This window comes from Miniopterus natalensis, chromosome 2 (assembly GCF_054644295.1).
Source record: "Miniopterus natalensis isolate mMinNat1 chromosome 2, mMinNat1.hap1, whole genome shotgun sequence".
In the NCBI taxonomy this organism is placed as follows: domain Eukaryota; kingdom Metazoa; phylum Chordata; class Mammalia; order Chiroptera; family Miniopteridae; genus Miniopterus; species Miniopterus natalensis.
Genome location: NC_142082.1, coordinates 56,320,554 through 56,339,574, shown reverse-complemented (window position 1 = coordinate 56,339,574; position 19,021 = coordinate 56,320,554). Strand labels below are relative to the sequence as shown.

The window sequence follows — 19,021 nt, the reverse complement described above, 5'->3', positions numbered from 1 at the left end:
CTTCCTGATTCTCCAGGTCTGGAACTGATCTATTTAATCTTGCACTTTGTACACACTGGGTAAAAGGAGTACTTCAGTGAGGACAAATCTTCATGAGGTGCGCTCAGGAAGGTGAGAACATCCTGTCTAAAGGCACTAGAGATTGGCATTCAGATAGAGAGTCTAGGGAGTCTACCTGCACGCTATTTAGAAATAATCTCTAAGCCCACTCCTTTCTCCAGTCATGGATCTGAATATAAGTAATCAGTCTTTCTTCTTTCATCTAGTTATGATGTCTGGCACAGTAAACACCCTATCTATGCAATGAGTAAGCACAATTATCAGAGGAAACAACTCACACATAGAAAGTTGATATTTTTAGATTCTTTGGTCCTTGTCTTCTTTACTTCACCATAATGTTATCCTTGTTTTGTCCTTCAAGCGTAGCGTAACTTTGGCCAAGTCACTAAAAATGGCCTTGAACTCAGCTTATTTATTTATATAAAGAGTAGACTTGAAGAGATGATCTGCTCATAAGATTTCACTTCAGCAACCAAATCTTATGATTTATGAGTCTTAGTAGCCAGTGAAAATAAAGGAAAATACATATAATCAGGGAATATTACTGAAATTAAAAGTTCCTGTTTAGACATTTGGCAATTTGAACACAGCAATAGTATATACAGTTGGTATTAAGTGCCATAATCTCCAATAATACCATGTCCAACTAAGGCTTTAAAGTCTAGGCCAGTCTTTTGCAATACATGTGTTAATTTCTGAAGTATATGCTAAATATAACTAAATTTGAATTTTTAAAAAAATTTTAAATGATCTTGAGGCAGGAACCGCCTCCATTTTGGGAGGATTCCCCATCTCAGGTATCAGATTACCTGCCTGAATGTATATGTAGCCTTGTCTAACCTCTGTGACCCCGCCTACTATTTTCACGCCAAAAGCAGGCCCGACCTCTGACCCTATAAAGCTGACCCAAGCCCTTTGTTTGGGGCCCAGAATTTGGAGATGCCTCCTCTGGGACCACATGCGTTAATAAAGGTCTCCTTTCGCCTCCTCCGGTGTACGGCCTGAGTCTTTTCCGCTACAATCTCATTAATTAAAAATAGATAAATGTTTGAATATTTTTTAAAATTCTAGTCTTTTCAGTCCTGAAACATATATAACATGTTCTATTGTTTTCTTTAAATATTTTCCTATTTGAGTATCGGATTTATTTTAAGATGTTTATCTTAAAATGATTATGAAATTTATATTTCCACTTCTCAGATGTAAATCAAAATTATGATCTTAATTCCTTCTATCTACCTAGCACTAATCTTCAAAACTGCTAACAACTGATAAGGTATCAGCATCAATACTCAGAACTGGGTCTGCACCCACCTGGTTGTGGCTGCTTTGGAAATTGCAGCTGCTTACTAGCCCATATCTGCTCAGAAAAATAAAAATTCTCCCTGAAAATAAAATAGACAAGGAAAAATATGGGTTTCTATTCAGTTTTAACTATGAATAATCATTTCTACAAATCTTGGGAAAAGGCATCAGTGTGCTAGTAACTGCTCTCCTGCGAATCCGATAGTAAAAAATATGATAGTAAAATCTTTTTCCATCCATTAGGCATGAGAGTATCCTTCCTATTTGTTCATATAGTCAAATTTTTTTTGCTGTATTTTATCAGATATAACTCTTTGTGGAGGAATGCTTCCCCATTTTTAGAGCTTCCACGCTCCTTTTAGTACATTATGTTTCTGGGCCAGATCTCCTTTTCTGCAATTTAATGTAAGTGCCTATGGGATAATATCTGGAAATTTCAAAGTGGTTTATATCCAAGTTCTGCTTTAATCCTCACAAAATTCTTCTTGGGTAGATGCGATTACTGCCCCCATCTTACAGATGAGGAAACCAGAGCTTAGAATGGTTATGGTATCTGTCCAAGGGCACCAATTCAGTGTGGAAGAGTCTAAATAAAGATCTGCTTAACTGAAGCCCATGCTTTAACCACTCGATAATACTATCAAAGTGTCAATTTTAAGTGATTTAAGAAATGTGTAAGAAAGTAGGAAATAGGTCTTCAGATGTAATGGTTGGAATACATGGAAACTGCCTCCACAATAGGATATGGTAAAACTGTGTGTAGACTGTTGTCAGTTTTAGCTTTAAATTCCATGGTCCTAACCTCACAGATGTAAATTCACATTCTCAGTCAGCACAAGATGGAAGAAAGTAAGAATTCAAACTCAAATCCTCATTTTGCAAGGATTGAAACAATTACTTCTCTCCATTCCCTTGCTATCACTGGCAGGACACATGCTTAATTTCAGAGTTCTATATGTAAGTGTTAAAACAGTATTCTTTTTTTTTTTAATTTATCTTTTTTGTTTAAAGTATTACAGATGTCCCCTTTTTCCCCCATTGACTCCCTCCACCCCACCCGCACCCCCAGGCCTTCACTATTGTTTGTGTTTTCTGAAAGAGGGCTGGAGCCTCAGGGTGGGAATAAGAAAAAACACAAAGTGATGTCTTCTTATGATATGTAAGGGAACTTATACAATTGTAAGTACTAAATGGGTAAATGACTATCAAGTTTGTGCAGCAAGGTAAGCTAGTTAGTGGTCAGCTATTATTCTTTACTATCAAGATTTTCAATTTCCTTATAACACTTTAGAATATATAAATTTTTTAAAATCCTTTTTTGTCAGGACTTAATTCTGCAACTAGTTTTGCACTCTATTTTTAAAATTAAAACTTGCACTCAAACTCATGAACTCCCTATGTTGTTTTATTGGTATAATATAATTTCAACAGTTTTTTTTAGTATATAATATGGGTGAAAAGGTCATCTTCATATTTTATATATGATGCACCTTTCCAAATTTAAACAAAATATCTTAGATTTATTTAATTAATTTTAATTAAATATATTATTTTCCTAACCAAATTTTAGGTATATATTTTTAAATTTAGTCTACATTTTTTAAGAGAATGTCCCAAGTAAGTCTAGAAACACAAAGGTGAAAAAGACACAGTTCTTATTTTTGACAAGAGAAGATAAGGTATGGTATACAATAATTACAGGTATGCATTTTATATGCGTTTTTTGAGATTTAAGTGAAATAAAATCATACTAACAACAAAAAAATACAACCATGTTTGAGAGAAAGAAGGTAGCTTAACTTGACTAGGCTTTAGATTAATCAAATCAAAGCTGACAGATTTTACTTATCATTGATGATAGTTAAAAAAACAACACAGAAACTTTTTTATTGATCTTGCAAAACTTCTTACCTGTCTGCTATGTATAACTATTACTAGGTGTTTAAAAACCAAGTTAAACTGTTTCTATCTCTGGCTTTTAGGATCCAAACTCAGCATCTCTCTAAGCAGCTAGAGTAGACACAAAGCAGAGCTCTCCTAATGGACACTCACGAGAAAATAAAATTATTTGAAACATAATTGAGGTGTTATGGATCATGTATGATCTTTGAGTTTTCTAGAGAATGGACACTCTTTGGGACAGGTAACAGGCTGTCTGTCACATGTCTCCCTTTTCCCCATTCTTTTCTAAATGTTTTTTCTTTTACAGCACAGAAACAATAGTTTTCTTTCCATGGTCTTAGACACATTTTAAAATAAAATTATATGTGCTCTTCCCAATATCAAGCATATCTTTGCATTTGCTAAGTACATTTGTACTAATAAGTACTTTGCATTGTTATTTACTGTTACATATTCCAGAAGACTCAGTTTTAATCTCCAGTATCATTAATGATATATAAATATATTTCATTCAAAATTCCTTTCTTTTATATAAAATTATGTGATGAAATAAGTTAATTCAAGATGCACATTAGATTGTCAATGTGGGTGTCTTTTCACCAGACCTATTACTGGGCATGTATGAGAACTACAATAGTAAGGTACTGACCCCATCCCAGCCCTCCGTTGTGATCTTGTCACCTTTCCTCTGCCTTGCTTAGAAGGTTAATCCACATTTTTCATCTACTTATGCTCAACAACTTCATGCTCACAGTTGCCCACAACTAGCAGGCAATATAAAGCAAGTCGCAAGATCAAAAGCCTCTCACCCTTAGCAGCTGGAATATCCAAATTCCATTGTGAATGCTTACTTCCAGAATTCTAAACCCTCTTTAAATCTTTAAATTTCTGACAGTCACTTTTTTTTTTTTTCTTCTGTGCTGCCACTGATTTCCTTGGACTTAGCCTGTGTCCTAGCAAAGTTTGCTATATCTGTACAATGGCATGTGTATTGTGATATGCCTTACTCCGGTCACTACTGACACTATCTACCCTTTGCTTCTGGTACTTGAACTAAGGTTCCCTAATGACTTGATACAAAAAATAAGGAAAGTAAAACAAAGAGAAATCTTTAAGTGTATCAATCATACAGGGAAATAAGCATTCAGAAGTCTGTGGAATTGGGAAGCTTTATATTATTCTTGTAAGCGAGAGAATGGCACCTGGTGTTAAACTGGTGGGATCAGACCAGACCTTGGTTCAGCAACCTCAGTATTTGAGTTCTGGCTAGGAAAGAATTCAGAGCCAGAACTCAAACTATAAGAGAACATTTATTTATAAAATCACAGAGGTGGAAGAAGTAATTGGTATAAGGAATGGGCTTAGGAAAGAAGTTATAGAGGTAAAGGAAGACCCCTTGGAGCTTGGGAGTGAGGAAGCTAATGGTAAGTCACTTAAGGAGAGGGGAAGGAGAGGGAGACAGAGAAGGAAGAGGGAAAGGCCAGGCATGCTCCCAGAGGGAGAGTGCTCTGGGTTCTTAGTCCTAAAGGTTTTAAGGGTGGATATTTTAGGGGAAGTCCCAGGAGAAAATCTCAATTGAATATTCAGCAGTTTTCCAGGTCTGTCCTTTCAGGGTTGTGGCCTCCACTGATTGATTGACCCACACCAGGTCAGGTAGTTATTATTCAATGCAGCTGGTCCTGAGGTCAGCTGTTGCTGGTTTTGTGGCTTATCTGGGCCTAGAGCTGAAATACAACTGAGGCCTAGATGTTATCTCTAGGGAGAAAAGGTCACAGGATCCAAATCGCCTGACCTGGGATAAATTAGGAGAGGAAAGGTCACCCTGGGGGCAAAGTCCCACCCTACAATTGTCCTTTGCTCAGCACCTGGGGCTTTCCCATCCTGGTGACCTTCTGTACCTGGCCCATTGTCCTTGCTCTGCTCATGTCTGTCTAACTGCCTACCATATTATGATGGTACATAAATTTGTAAACTATGTATATTCATGTGTGTGAGGCCAAGGAGGTTTGTTAATTTTACTTTAGCATTATTTGTCAGAAGTAGCTGTCTTAACAAGACTGGTTGGCTCACCGAGTCACTAGTCAATATTTAACCTTCAAGGCAGCAGTAGCATTGTTCAATTTTTGGGCCTGGACCATGAGCCATATCTGAATGTGGCTTCAGGTATCACAGATAGAACTCTATGTGTCACATAATCCAAAAATATGGACATAAATTTTAGGTAAGTTATAGTTGAAGAAATCATATATCACCAACTGGCTCTAGTCTTGAAGACACACACATAAGCATAATACATTCCTAGATTTTGATTTGTAACTCAAAGTGAGTAAGAACTCCAGAAGAGTTCAATATAGATACCATTAATTATCACTCATTTAATTAGACTAGAAATTTTTCATTTTAAAGTTGTCATTAAGCAATCACTTTTATTGTATATCTTTCCAAATACTAAAGTACTTAGTGTCATGGTTAGTTTTGCCTTGAAAGATATATAGTTGCCTGTATAAATTCTTTTAAGAATCATAGACTCTTTATTTTCTGAACTACTGGGTAAAAATCTGTGTCCACCGAATAAAACATGGGTCTCTAAATTTATTTTGAAAAACTCTTATGTTACTAAAATATTTTGTGTTTTGTGTTTACATACCATCAATTATGTCTATAGAGAATTTTGCAGGTAAAACTTATCTGAAAATTTTCAAAATATTAGATATTTTAATCAATATGAAGTTCTTCCATTTTTAATAAAATCTATTTTCATTTTTATTTTGCTTTTCTTTATTTGTATTTAACTTTGGCATGCCAGCATCACCCACAGACAATGGGCACCTTTTATATATGCTAGAATGATAGTTCATGATTACTCATACTCTGTGACTATTTGTATTTTACAAAAGGTGTCATTCGATCAAGATATTCAATTCTGAGCTCTCAGCCATCCTTTCAGTGGCCACAAAGCAGCAACCATGTGTGAGTATATGTACATTCACGTTGGCCAAGCTGATGTCCAGATCGGCAATGCCTGCTGAGAGCTCTACTGCCTGGAACATGGCATTCAGCCCAATGGCCAGGTGCCAAGTGACAAAACTATTGGGGCAGGGGAAATGACTCCTTCAATACCTTCTTCAGTGAGACAGGCACTGGTAAGCATGTACTCAGGGCAGTGTAGACCTGGAACCAACAGTCATTGATAAAGTTTTCACTGGCACCTACCACCATCTCTTTGATCCTGGGCAGCTCATCACAGGCAAGGAAGATGCTGCCAATAACTATGCCCATGAACACTACACAGTTGGCAAGATCACTGATCTTATCTTTGACTCATTGTGCATTTATGATTTACAATGAGGCCATCTAAGACATCTGTCACAGAAACCTCCATATTGAATGCATAACTATACTAACTTGAATAGGCAGATAGGTCAAATTGTATCCTTCATCACTGCTTCCCTCAGATTTGATGGAACCCTGAATGTTGATCTAAATGAATTCTGGACCAAACTGGTATCCTATTCCTGCATCCACTTCCCTCGGACCACATATGCCCCTGTCATCTCTGCTGACAAAGCCAACCATGAACAGCTTTTTGTAGCAGGGATCACAAATATGTATTTTGAACCAGCCAACCAGATGGTGAAATGTGACCCTTGCCAGGGTTAAATACATGGCTTACTGCCTGTTTTACTGTGACAATGTGGTTCCCAAAGATGTCAATGCTGCAATTGCCACCATCGAATACCAAGGGTATTATGCAGTTTGTGGACTCGTGCCCCACTGTCTTCAAAGTTGGCATTAATTACCAGACTCCCACTGTTGTACCCAGCGGAGACCTGGCCAAAGTTCAGTGAGCTGTGTTCATGCTGAGCAACACTACAGCTATTGCTAAGGCCTGGGCTCACTTGGACCACAATCTTGACCTGATGTATGCCAAGAGTGCCTTTGTCCACTGGTATGTGGGCGAAGGCACAGAGGAAGGAGAGTTTTCTGAGGCCTGTGAGGACATGATTGCCCTTGAGAAGGATTATGAGAAGATTCATGTGGATTCTGTTGGAGAGGAATACTAAAGTTAAAATATCTCAATGGTGCTCCTCTTTCAGGGAAGCTTATTCTGTTTTAAACATTGAAAAGTTGTGGTCTGATCAGCTAATTTGTAGGTAGCAGTTTATACTCTCATATACAATTAGTGTTGTATGTTTTAAAACACAGTGCTTTTTATAAACCCAACCTATCCATGTCTCTGATGGATTTGAATAGAGTATTCCTTGTCTTTCAAAAGAAAAAAATTTTATCCAGTAGGGCATGGCTCAGCAGTTGAGTGTTGACCTAGGATCCAGGCAATCAGGGTTCGATTCCCGCTCAGGGCACATGCCTGGGTTGTGGGCTCGATCAATGACTCTCTCATCATTGATGTTTCTATCTCTCTCTCTCCCTCTCCTTTCCTCTTTCTGAAATCAATAAATATATTAAAAGAAAAAAAAAAAAAAAAAAAAAGATTTTCAATTCTGGGAAACCTAAAGCAAGTTATTAAATCTATGAGCCTTTTTTTCTCATCTGAAAAAGTACCAAAAAAAATAATTGTCTAATATATATACATACATATATATTTATGTGTGTGTGTGTGTGTGTGTGTGTATGACTTAAACCCTCACCAGAGGCTATCTTTATTGATTTTAGAGAGGAGGGGAAGAGAGAGAAACTATCAATGTGAGAAACATTGATTGCCTCCAGACCAGGGATGGAACCACAACCTAGGTAGTATATGCCCTGACAGGGAATCAAACTGCAACCTTTTCAGTGTATGGGATGACACTCCAACCAAATGAGCCACCTGGCAAGAGCTACTTTATATTTTTTATAAATTTAAAATGAAATACTATCTGTGAATGAATTTATCACTGTGCCTGGAAATTGTTGAGCCTTAACAAACATTATCATCATTTCCTCTTTGAGCTTTATATAATAATTCTTCATTATTATTCCTATACATATTTCTAGTGTTTCTAGGTATATCATTATGGTTATAACTTTGATCAAAAACTGTATATTGGGAAATTAATCAAAGAATGATTTTCTGTTACTTCAGATATTTTTTCTAAGATTTTAATGTATATTACTTGGAAGTAGACTCCAAATAAGTATCAAAATTGGGCAAACAGACAACATTCAAGGAGAAATTCTGCCAATACTACAATAAAACACATTAATAAAACACTAATATACTATACAATTAAACTCAATTCAAGCAATATTAAGGAGTCTTGTTTTGCTTTGTGTATAGCCAAGGTAGTCATGGAGAGTATAATTTGGGTGAGGGATAAAGTGGATGGTCCACATTCATAAGAAATGAAGCATATTTATTTTTATTTAATTATTCTTACATGATTCCATGTGTGAATGATTTATGAATGAATGAATGAATGAATGAATGAATGATTTTCCCACAGTGCATGGGCTAGCTACAGAACTGGCATCATTTTATATTTTAATTTATGTATGGAAATATAAAGGTGCTTACAAAATAATTTGAGAATACTAGTTTTAAATATCTACTTTAAAAATAAAACAACCTACTAAAAAGGAAGATTTAAACTAGAGTTTTCCTGAAGACCTGCCAGGACTTTGGTGAAAGTTTCTTGAAATACTCTGTACCTAGTATGAAAGTTTTACATGCTTATGCTAGAACAATGTGCTTACATAGATTGCTCTATCGAAAGCACAAGGTATATTTTTCAAAATGTATTGAGTGAATACACTGTCAGCTAGCAAATTTATAGAGGTCATGCTCACACAAATGGTTCTGTTCAGGTAAATGATCATTACATCCATGGTTCACATCATATATGTTCACATACAGTTAAACATGGTCTCAGATGGACCCATTTAAACAGTCACATGACAATTTTGTAGCCTCTCCTGCATATATATTCTTCCACTCTGAATACTCACACTGCATAATAAGAATTCTTACACTTCATTTCTTTACAATATTATTTTTTTTTCCTGTATCAAAGGCTGTAAACTAGTTCCTCAAGATGGAAAATGAAAAAGTGATAGGAGCCCTAGCCAGTTTTCTCAGTGGTTAGAGCATCTGTCCCAGACTGAAGGGTTCTAGGTTCTATTCCTGTCAAGGGCAGGTACCCCGGTTGCAGGCTCAGTCCCCGACCCTGGTAGAGGTGCAGGGGGCAGCCAATCATTGTGTCTCACATCGATGTCTCTCTCTCTCTCTCCTCCGCCCTCTCGATCCCTTCCACTCTCTCTAAAAATCAGTGGATAGGAAAAAGTATCCTAGGGTGAGGATTAAAAAAAAAGAGATAGGAAATGGGGATAGGTTTAAGACTGGCACTTGAGGTAGGTAGACATGTGGACAGTTATAACAACAAACAAACTTTTTACAGGTTCTCCTCTCCTAATTAATTAGAATGAATACTACAGTGAAAATACAAATTTAGATTTAGTTTGTAAATGCTCTCTGTTTTTTAAATATAAAGATCAATATAAACACAAATGGAAGACAAGAAAACTAAACATCAACAAATCTAAGTAGCCTATTTAATTTTTTCTATGTTACTTTTTATGCCAGGTGTTATAGTAATGTGCTTTTAAGCTTTTCTATGTGCTTTAAATATTATGCCAGGAGTCTTTGTTCACGTAACTGCATTCATCATGATGTGCATAATATCCCATCGAGGGAATAATTGAAAGAACTCTTTATTGTTGCAGACTTAGTATTTTCTCTTTGTCTTAATATTTATTAATCATTAATCATAGGCCACACATCACAATAAGAGTCTCCATGTTGTAACTTATGTAAGGATTATTTTGTTATTCCTCATATTAAATAATGCTATGGTGACAACATTATAGTTGTATTATTTTACATTTTCTCTACTATATTTTGAGATTGAAGTACCAGAAGCAGAATTACCATGTCGGAAGTTATAAATGTTTCTTGGCTCTGACTTTATATTGTACATATATTTTACAAAACACTTGTATGAAGTTCCCCATACTAAACAAGTTGTACCAAGTTATAGTGCTACTAGCTTTACAGGAGAGTACCCCTTTCTGCATTTCTACTTCTTAATCCAGATACTTAGCAAGTTCAAATATAAAGTTCTATAAATATGTGAACAATTCAGATCATATTTTCAATTAAGATACCGAGAACACTGAAGGAAAGACATACATTTTACTAAACTTGTCAAAAGTTAACTCTTTTTCTGTCTTTACCTAATTTTTCAGGGACTGTGCACTTCATACCATCATGAAAGAGCAAGCCCTCTGGACTATTCAGGAAACTAAAATGGGTAATAAAGACTGGCCAATTAATAAGGCATTTTTAAGCTAGATCTCCTAAATGCATTTAATATTTCACTGTCACACTAGCCATTTTTTTGGTCTATTTTTTAATAAAGAAATTTGGAATAAAAAATAGTAACATCCCAAATGTCACATAACTAGTAAACAGAGGGTCTAGAATCCAAGCCCTGGAATGTATAATTCCAAACTTCTGCTATATTAATATGTAATTTAAACTATATAAAGGTAGGTTGTAACCATGTAACTTCTTTTTAATACATGTACTTAGTCTACATGATTTGACAGATGATTATATCAAATAATTTAACTTTATAAGGAATTCCACTTTTGTTCTTACATTTTGGTATAAATATCCAATTATAAACATTTACAAACTTTCCATTTCTATACCATCATTTTTTATTTCATCTAAATTAAGAGAAAATAAATGTCTTGGCAATAATATTTTAGAGGCCATAGCCTTCCATTTCATCATAGAAAGTAATATTTCTAGGCAGCTAAGAGTCCAAGATTCCAAACAGAAAATACTAAAAGAAATAAAAGTATCTATTTGTGGCTTAAGATTCTGTTTCCTTTGAATTTCTGTTGTAATATGTTGAAAATATAGGCCACAAGACCTTTTAAAACTCTGTACTGAAAAACACCTTTTTCTTTCAACTTTGAAATGTTGCAATATTTAAGAAATAAAACAAAACAAAACATATATTTAAACAGAATTATATTTTTGTGAATGCTTGATAAGAATGTGGTTTTCAACTACCTTGTGTAATTTTAATACGGTTAGGAAGAGTTTTTTTCTCTTTTTTTAAATAAGCCATATATCATATATTTTATTCTTTCATTACTGCATAATGCAAAGACCAAAATCCTGTTCTCTCTCCTATCAGTTAATAAAACATTTCCTGAATTATTTAACTTCCTTACAAATTCAAACCATTTTTATTTTTATCATTTTTTCTGTCAACAGTCAAATTCCACAGGGAAACACTATTTATGTTCATGTTTGCTTTTATTTAAAATTGTTTGATTTTAAAAGGTGTAGCATGAGCAGCACTGTGTTTGTTCGACTCTGGCTGATATATGTTATTATGGGGTGACTTTGAGTAAATTGCCATCTTGTTTGCTTAGAAAAAGAAAGATATAGCTAATTGAATGAAAACAGCAGACAAAGGATTACAACAGTCCATTTTCTTTATTTGAAATATGTCAACACTGAAATATGAATTTAAAAATATCATATGTAAAATATAGCAAAGATTAAAATGGTTCTTGAAGATATCTTTTGTTTAAAATATGGTAATTTACATGCAAGAAATCACATTAATTTTCTGTGCCAAGCACATTTTCTATTTCAGAAGAAAGTTATTGACTTAGAGGCTTTTTTGTTGTTTCAAATCGCTGCATTATCACTGCTGCTTTAGAGTGTTAATGTTTTCTTCATATTAATCAAAAGCTTGGAGAGCATATATGTTTACTGTCAAATGTCCTTATAGTTAATAAGTCATATTATAATTTCCTTCAGTTTGTTAGAGAATATTTCTCAATGCTTAACTTCTCCTAAGATTTTATAATATTTTAATTTTGTTTATAGAATTTAAAAACAAATAATAAAGATCAAAAAGGTGACTGAGCTTTTGAAAAGATGTGCAATACCTGTAATAGTCTCTATACTACTTATCTATTTTCAGTTTATATTACAAAATGCATCAATTTAAACAATATCCCTTACTAATTGTTGAAAATAACTCAATTTTATAAGTCAGTATCTTGTTCTGTAACTATTTTTAAAAAATTATTTTTTGAAGAAGCAATGAATAATTTGTATTGTGAAGTATTCCAAACTTGTGTGATTAAGTTTCTCCCTCATTGGATTCTCTAAATTAACCAAATGATCTAATCAACCAAGGCAACCATTGTTAGTTTATCTGAATTGTTTAGGCTTCAAACTCAACCCAAATGTTGCATGTTAAGTTTGTACACATGGATTAAGAATAATATTTTGCAATCTAATGAACAAAATAAACTGACAAGCAAAATATTCACAGAGACATTGAAACATGCAACAGACTGACATACAGCAGAGGGAAAGGGGGGTGGAGGGAAGAGATTAACCAAAGAATTTATATGCATACATGCATAACTCATGGACACAGACAATAGTGCGATGAAAGCCTGGGGAGAGGGTGGGTTCCGGGTGGAGAAGGTTAATGGTGGGGAAACATCTGTAAAACTTTCAACAATAAAGAAAAATTTTTAAGAAAAGAATAATCTTTTGCCCTAGACAAAAGTTATCCCCTGAATAATCCTTTCTCTTCGTCTTCCTTTACAGTATCAGCAGGTTGCACTTTGTGTCAGGTCTCCACTGCTAGTGATCTGTAGGAAGATTTTATTTTTTTCTTTGGATACTTTTTCCTAACCTTACATCGATAAAGAGATTTCTTAGAATTTATTTTACTAACCTGATAAACTTGCCTGCGTGTTTCTAAATGTAAATGTTTATAACGGATTACTATAGCATTTGAAATAGTAACTTGTTTCCATTCTAACCTATCCTTATACCTGTACAGAATCAAGGTAAACTGTAAGGATAAGGATTTGGAAGCTGGAGACACCTTCGTCGCCAGACCCCATACTCAGGTAGTTAGAGGTATTGGTACTATTGTTGGGAAACTTTAGTTTCTAAGAGAGTTTCAAGACAGAAATCAGAATGCATTGTGGGAGATTATCAAGACAGAAACTTCGTGATGAAGACTCTTCCACATCATGTCTTACTAACTGCTCTCTCCTCTCACAGGTAATTTGCCTTTAAATAACATATCTTAAACTTGTCTTATGTCCTGTAAAGTTCATATTTATGATAATGGGTAAGCCCAGTGTTTCTTTCAAATACATTATTCTGTTAAATAGAGACATATTATCACCCTTGGTCAACCCACTTATAGATGTAGAGCTTTCTAACACTGACCATACAATGGGGAACAAGTGAGAAGAACTAAAGTACATCACGTGAGGATCTGTGTACACAAATCTTCCAGATGACAAATATAATACATTTTGCAAGGTTCCTGTGAGACATCTCTCTGCCCAGAACTTACATTTACTGAAGAAAAAAATAGGACCTGTTGTTCTACCCCCTCAGAGCCTCAAGTCACTGACTGGTGTTATGAACAAAAGTAAATAGAAAGGCTTACTTACTTGTTCAAAGTCATATTGGACTCAAGCTTTAAGAGATTTAATTGATGATACTGGATGGATGGACACATCGATGGGCTGATGGATAAATAAATATATGACTGTACACATCTACATATACACACTTCTTGAATATATGAATATATAAATGGGATTGTGGATATACAGCATGTTTTTAATTTATATATTTTTGGAATAAAGTAAAATATGAATAAACAATTTTGCAGAGTAATAACTTCTTTTAAAAAATAATTGAAGCCTGATGTTTTAATTTCAATTCATATTACATGAGTCTATGATTTAGCATATATGAGATGGTAGAGAGACTGTAAAAAAATAATTGAAATGTTTAAGCTGTTCTTTTAGTACGTGCTTGTGACCTTCCTGAAGGCAAGAAGGCATTTTGGAATTCTTTCTGCCTCTAATGCCCAGCACAGTCAATGGCACATATTAGGAAATTAGGGGATCTTTAAGCTGGCATGGATTGGTGATTATATTGTCTATTTAAACACTCTGAAACAAGTTCTATGACTGACGACATAATTTTGAACTGAATGTTCCAAAAGGACATTCCTTTTATAGGCTGTATAAAAGTGTGAGCAGGAACTGTGTTCATGGAATCCTTTTTTACCAAGGATTTTGGTGAATACAGAAGCATTTGTGTAAGACAAGTAATAACTTTAACTTAATGCAGCCTTTTCTTAATTGCTTAATTCCCATTTGTTTTAAATATGTATTGTTTAATTCAAATATTTATTGGTAAAGTGAGAAAACTAAGTTTTAGTTTCAAAATTATGTTTAACCACACTATCTTACAATCTTAGTGTCAAGCAGTAAATATCAAAACCTATATTATATTATGTGAAATAAAACGTTTTTCATTTCCAGGAACTGTTCTCAGATAACTAATGTGGTCAATAACTACCCAGTGTTTTAAAGACTACTCAGCTATAGGATAGTGTTCATATATATGGTCACAAATCCTTGTTTTATCATGTGATGATCAAAAATTAATGCATTTTATAGTGATCAGTCCCAAAGGTTATTACTGAATATAGAATTTCTTTTCAAGACAAGATTGCTATAGATTTGCTTTCAGAAGATACTCCTGCAACTGACAAAGGTCATGGTTGCATTTAAAAACTAAGCTAAACTAAACAAAGAGCTAGAATATATATATATTATATATATAATATATATATATATTATTTTTTTTAAAAGAAAGCAACTTGCAATCATACAAAAGACAGATACATCAGGCTACATTGTCATATTTCAGCTGCAGATCAACTAGGCTGCAGGAATCATCATAAATATCTGACATGTTTAGTTTAAAGCAAATGTTTGAGAATGACAATGGCTAAGAAATAACAGCTGACTGATTGTGTACACATCCATCACAGCTGTAATGCTCGGTGTTGCCACAATTATACTCGACTTTTCCTGATACTACTAAAGAAGAAACTATTTCATCTAAAATTATAATTATAACTTTTGTTTTAGATGCTATGTATTCAAAGACTAAGATCATTCAAGAAGAAAAATTGTTAACGATAGGGGAGATTATCATTTCTAGCTTAATTTTACAAAATAAGTACATTTATTTAGGTAAGCATTTTCATAATATATGTTTTATATCTGGATATGTAATAAAAAAGTGTTTAACTCCTTGAATATTATGTGCATAGATAAATGTAGCAAATAGAAAGATTAGTAGCTTCAGTAAATTCTACAATGTCAGCACATCAAAAAGGTACTGATATCGAGCTTTCATGAGAGTTCTACAAATCTGTATTTCTTTGAGTATTGAACTTCTTTGAGAGAAGCGGCAAAAACCTTTCAGTGATTGTGAGGGGATTTTGGGTTCATATTTAAAGATCTCTTTTAAAAAGAGAAAGAGAGAGATTGTTTAAGACTATAAATGTCTTTATTGGAATCATGCTCTTACCCTCATTTATTTTAACAAGATTTGTAATGCATTCTGGCCTTTGATCTCTTAGTTTGAAACACTGCCTGTTGTTCCATTATTCCGCCACCCATTTGCAGATAACAATACATCAGAACCTTTTTCTTGCTACAGAAACAATGCCCTTTATTTGAGAAAGGACATTGTTTTGACAGATAAAGTAGGCATTTGATAAATTGAAACAGGTTCTGAATTATTTTGAGGGGAATGTGTGCTACATCTGTCTGCTGATTTTCCACTGAGGTAGTGCTTAACTTTCTTGTCTGTTTGTGATTTATTGAGCTACAGAAAAGGTTAGGAAAATTTCATGGCTCTTCTCATATAATTTGTAAGTGAATCAAATAGCATTTGTTAATGTTTATGAGACTTAAAAGGCAAAATCACTGCTAAACATTGATTCACAATAGATATTGTAATGACAACTAAAACAAAAGGAAATAGCAAACAGACTTTTTATCACCCATTAGTAAATTCCATGCTGGAAAAAGGATCAATAAAGTAAAACTAACATTCCAAACTAGTAATTTTCAGTAGCATGGAATTTCAAATTAGTTCTCATGTTAATAATTTACTCTTGGAATAATGCAGGTGTAGCTACCTGTGAGTAAAACACCAAATGCCATCAGGAGTGACCTCTAGTATAAATTATAAAAACTTTGAAGAAAAATTATACTGATAGCTAAATTTCTTTCTTGCTAAATGTGTGTCTAACTTTCAGAATTCTACATTTATTAAAAGTAGAGATTTTCTTTTAAAGGGGAGTTACAAAGACAAAAAACTTCCCAATTAAAAAATCATTCAAAATGCTCAGAATTCCACAAATCACAAAATTTTATGCAGCAGTTTCAAATTAATAAACTACTATAGATACCAAGTAAGAGAACAACCTCTAAAATAAAACATTGGTTTATTTTAATACACAGTATAACCTTGTTCTCATAAACCTTACTACAAATATTCACAGTTTAAAAGTTTTAAAAATTATATTTCCATCTAGTTATCTACTCAGTCTTTAAGTTAATAGACATAGAAGCATTATTCCCATTCAACAGATGGACACAGTAAGGGGAACATAATGAAGATCACAGAGCTGTGGCCCCAGAACCACGCTCCAAGACACTTAACCTTCTCCCTAATTCTTCTTTCCGTGGGTCACACTGCCAAGAGCTTGACAAGGCTTAAGAATTAGGAGCTCTGCCCGGCCGGGCATGGCTCAGCGGTTGAGCACTGGCCTAGGATCTAGGCGATCGGGGTTCGATTCCCGGTCAGGGCACATGCCCGGGCTGAGGGCTCGATCCCCAGTCGGGGGCATGCAGGAGGCAGCCGATCAATGACTCTCTCATCATTGGTGTTTCTCTCTCTCTCTCCCTTCTTCTCTCTGAAATCAATAAAGATATATATATATTTTTTAAAAAGAATTAGATGCTTTAAATAGACACTCTACAAGAAGTGTTAAAATACCTGAGATGCAAAGCACTTGTTGTTTATATCTTTATCCCAGAAATAAACAGATACACCAGAATACCCTAAATGTTCTGGCTGCTTGAACAATATTAGTGATTTTAGACCTATTCTTTCATGAATAACTGCTCTGGGTAACAAGCTTGAAATTAACACACAAAAATATCAAACATTTAACTTGTTATGTAAAATCTGAAAATAAGCCCTGTTTTTTAAATAAAAAATAAAGTACGATACATTTACAAATAGTGCTATAAGGGAAAGCACTTTCCTAGAAATTTGTACTTTAGGACAAGGCTGAGGAATGAAATAGGGAGCGAGTAAAATAATACAACCATAACTGTGGTGAAATCGTCCCAGTATGTGTATTTTTAAAATTCAGAATACAGTATACAATAGCATGCTCATGGAATGTATTTAGCAGAAGAAAGAAGTCATTTGCTATTGCTTCTTAAATGTTGTCTTTTTTCTCTATCTTAACAGAGCAATCTTATTTCTTTTCCTCTCTCTCTCTCTCCTCTCTCTCTCTCTCCTCTCTCTCTCTTCCCTCCTCTCTGCTTCATCACACCACACACACACACACACACACACACACACACACACACACACACAATCCCAAATCCACAAATTAGCCAAGGTAATCTATGCCTTAAGATCCACGCATGACTAAATTGTTATTTTTATATTCTTTTTGCATCACTTCAAAATAAATAGCTTAATTTATAATTAATATGTCTGTTGCCTAAATATGCAGTCATCAGGAAAATAATGACTGATTATTAAGTTGCCGTTTCCTACCCCAAACAAGGTTTTTGTATGTATACTGATGGGCAAGAAGTAGGGTGAGAGCAGGGCATTCATTCAATTAACAAATATTTATTGAGCACTAATATGTATCAGGCAGACTTCTAGTTATTGGGAATTCAGCAGTGGTCAAAACACTCAAAAACCTGCTCTCAAAGGGCTTACTTCTGAGATTTTAATAGGTAAAAAACTCTCCATTTCCTTCTCTTCCTCCTTCTTTCCTTCCTTGTATTTTTTCCTTTTGTCTATAATGCCTGGAATCCAAATTTTCTCAACCATACCAGTATTGGCAATTTAGGACAGATCATTATATTGGGTGGGTGAGTGGGTGGAAAGGGTGTGGAGCTGTCTTTATGATTGTGGGACATTTAGCAGCATTCCTGACTTCTACCCACTAGATGTGAGTAGCACCCCAACCTTATCCATTTGTGACAATCAAAAATGTCTCCAAACAATGTCAAATATCTTTTGAAATGTCAAATTTTCAGTTGATTGAGAATCACTGCTCTAATTCAATGTCATCTGCCTGGTCAACAACTATTTGTTCTTTAGGATACACCTTCAGTGTATGTACTTTGAAGTCCTTCTTGGACTTTTTTATAAATGAAGACTACAGGCTTTGTGCTTCCAATGTAAAATTATTTGCTTTCTCTTATAGCATTTATTTATGTAATTGTACTCTTTACTAGAATACAAACTTCTCAAGGAAAAATATATTTTCTTGTATATTTTTACAGCTCCAAAGTTTGTTAGCTAGTAAATGTTTAGAGCACAAATGCATAAATGATGGGAAAAAGAGAATGAATTGTATTTAAAAATGCAAACTGGTTATGAATAAATTACCTTGTAAACAAATTGTTATCTAAGTCCATGGATGTACTATTTTTAGGTAACAAATAAGACAGTTACAATGTACCTAAAAATAACCCTTCTGATTGTTTGTTATGGAACCAGCAAAATTCAATCAATTTCAATTCATGTTATGTCAGAGTGAAAGTTTCAGATTCCCAG

The 19,021-nt window shown here is 34.3% G+C and overlaps 1 pseudogene; it reads left to right on the top strand.

Moving 5' to 3' along the window:
* The first annotated feature begins 6,538 nt into the window (after positions 1-6,538).
* On the top strand, positions 6,539-7,331 carry LOC107539848 (tubulin alpha-3 chain-like; annotated as a pseudogene).
* The last annotated feature ends 11,690 nt before the right edge of the window (positions 7,332-19,021 follow it).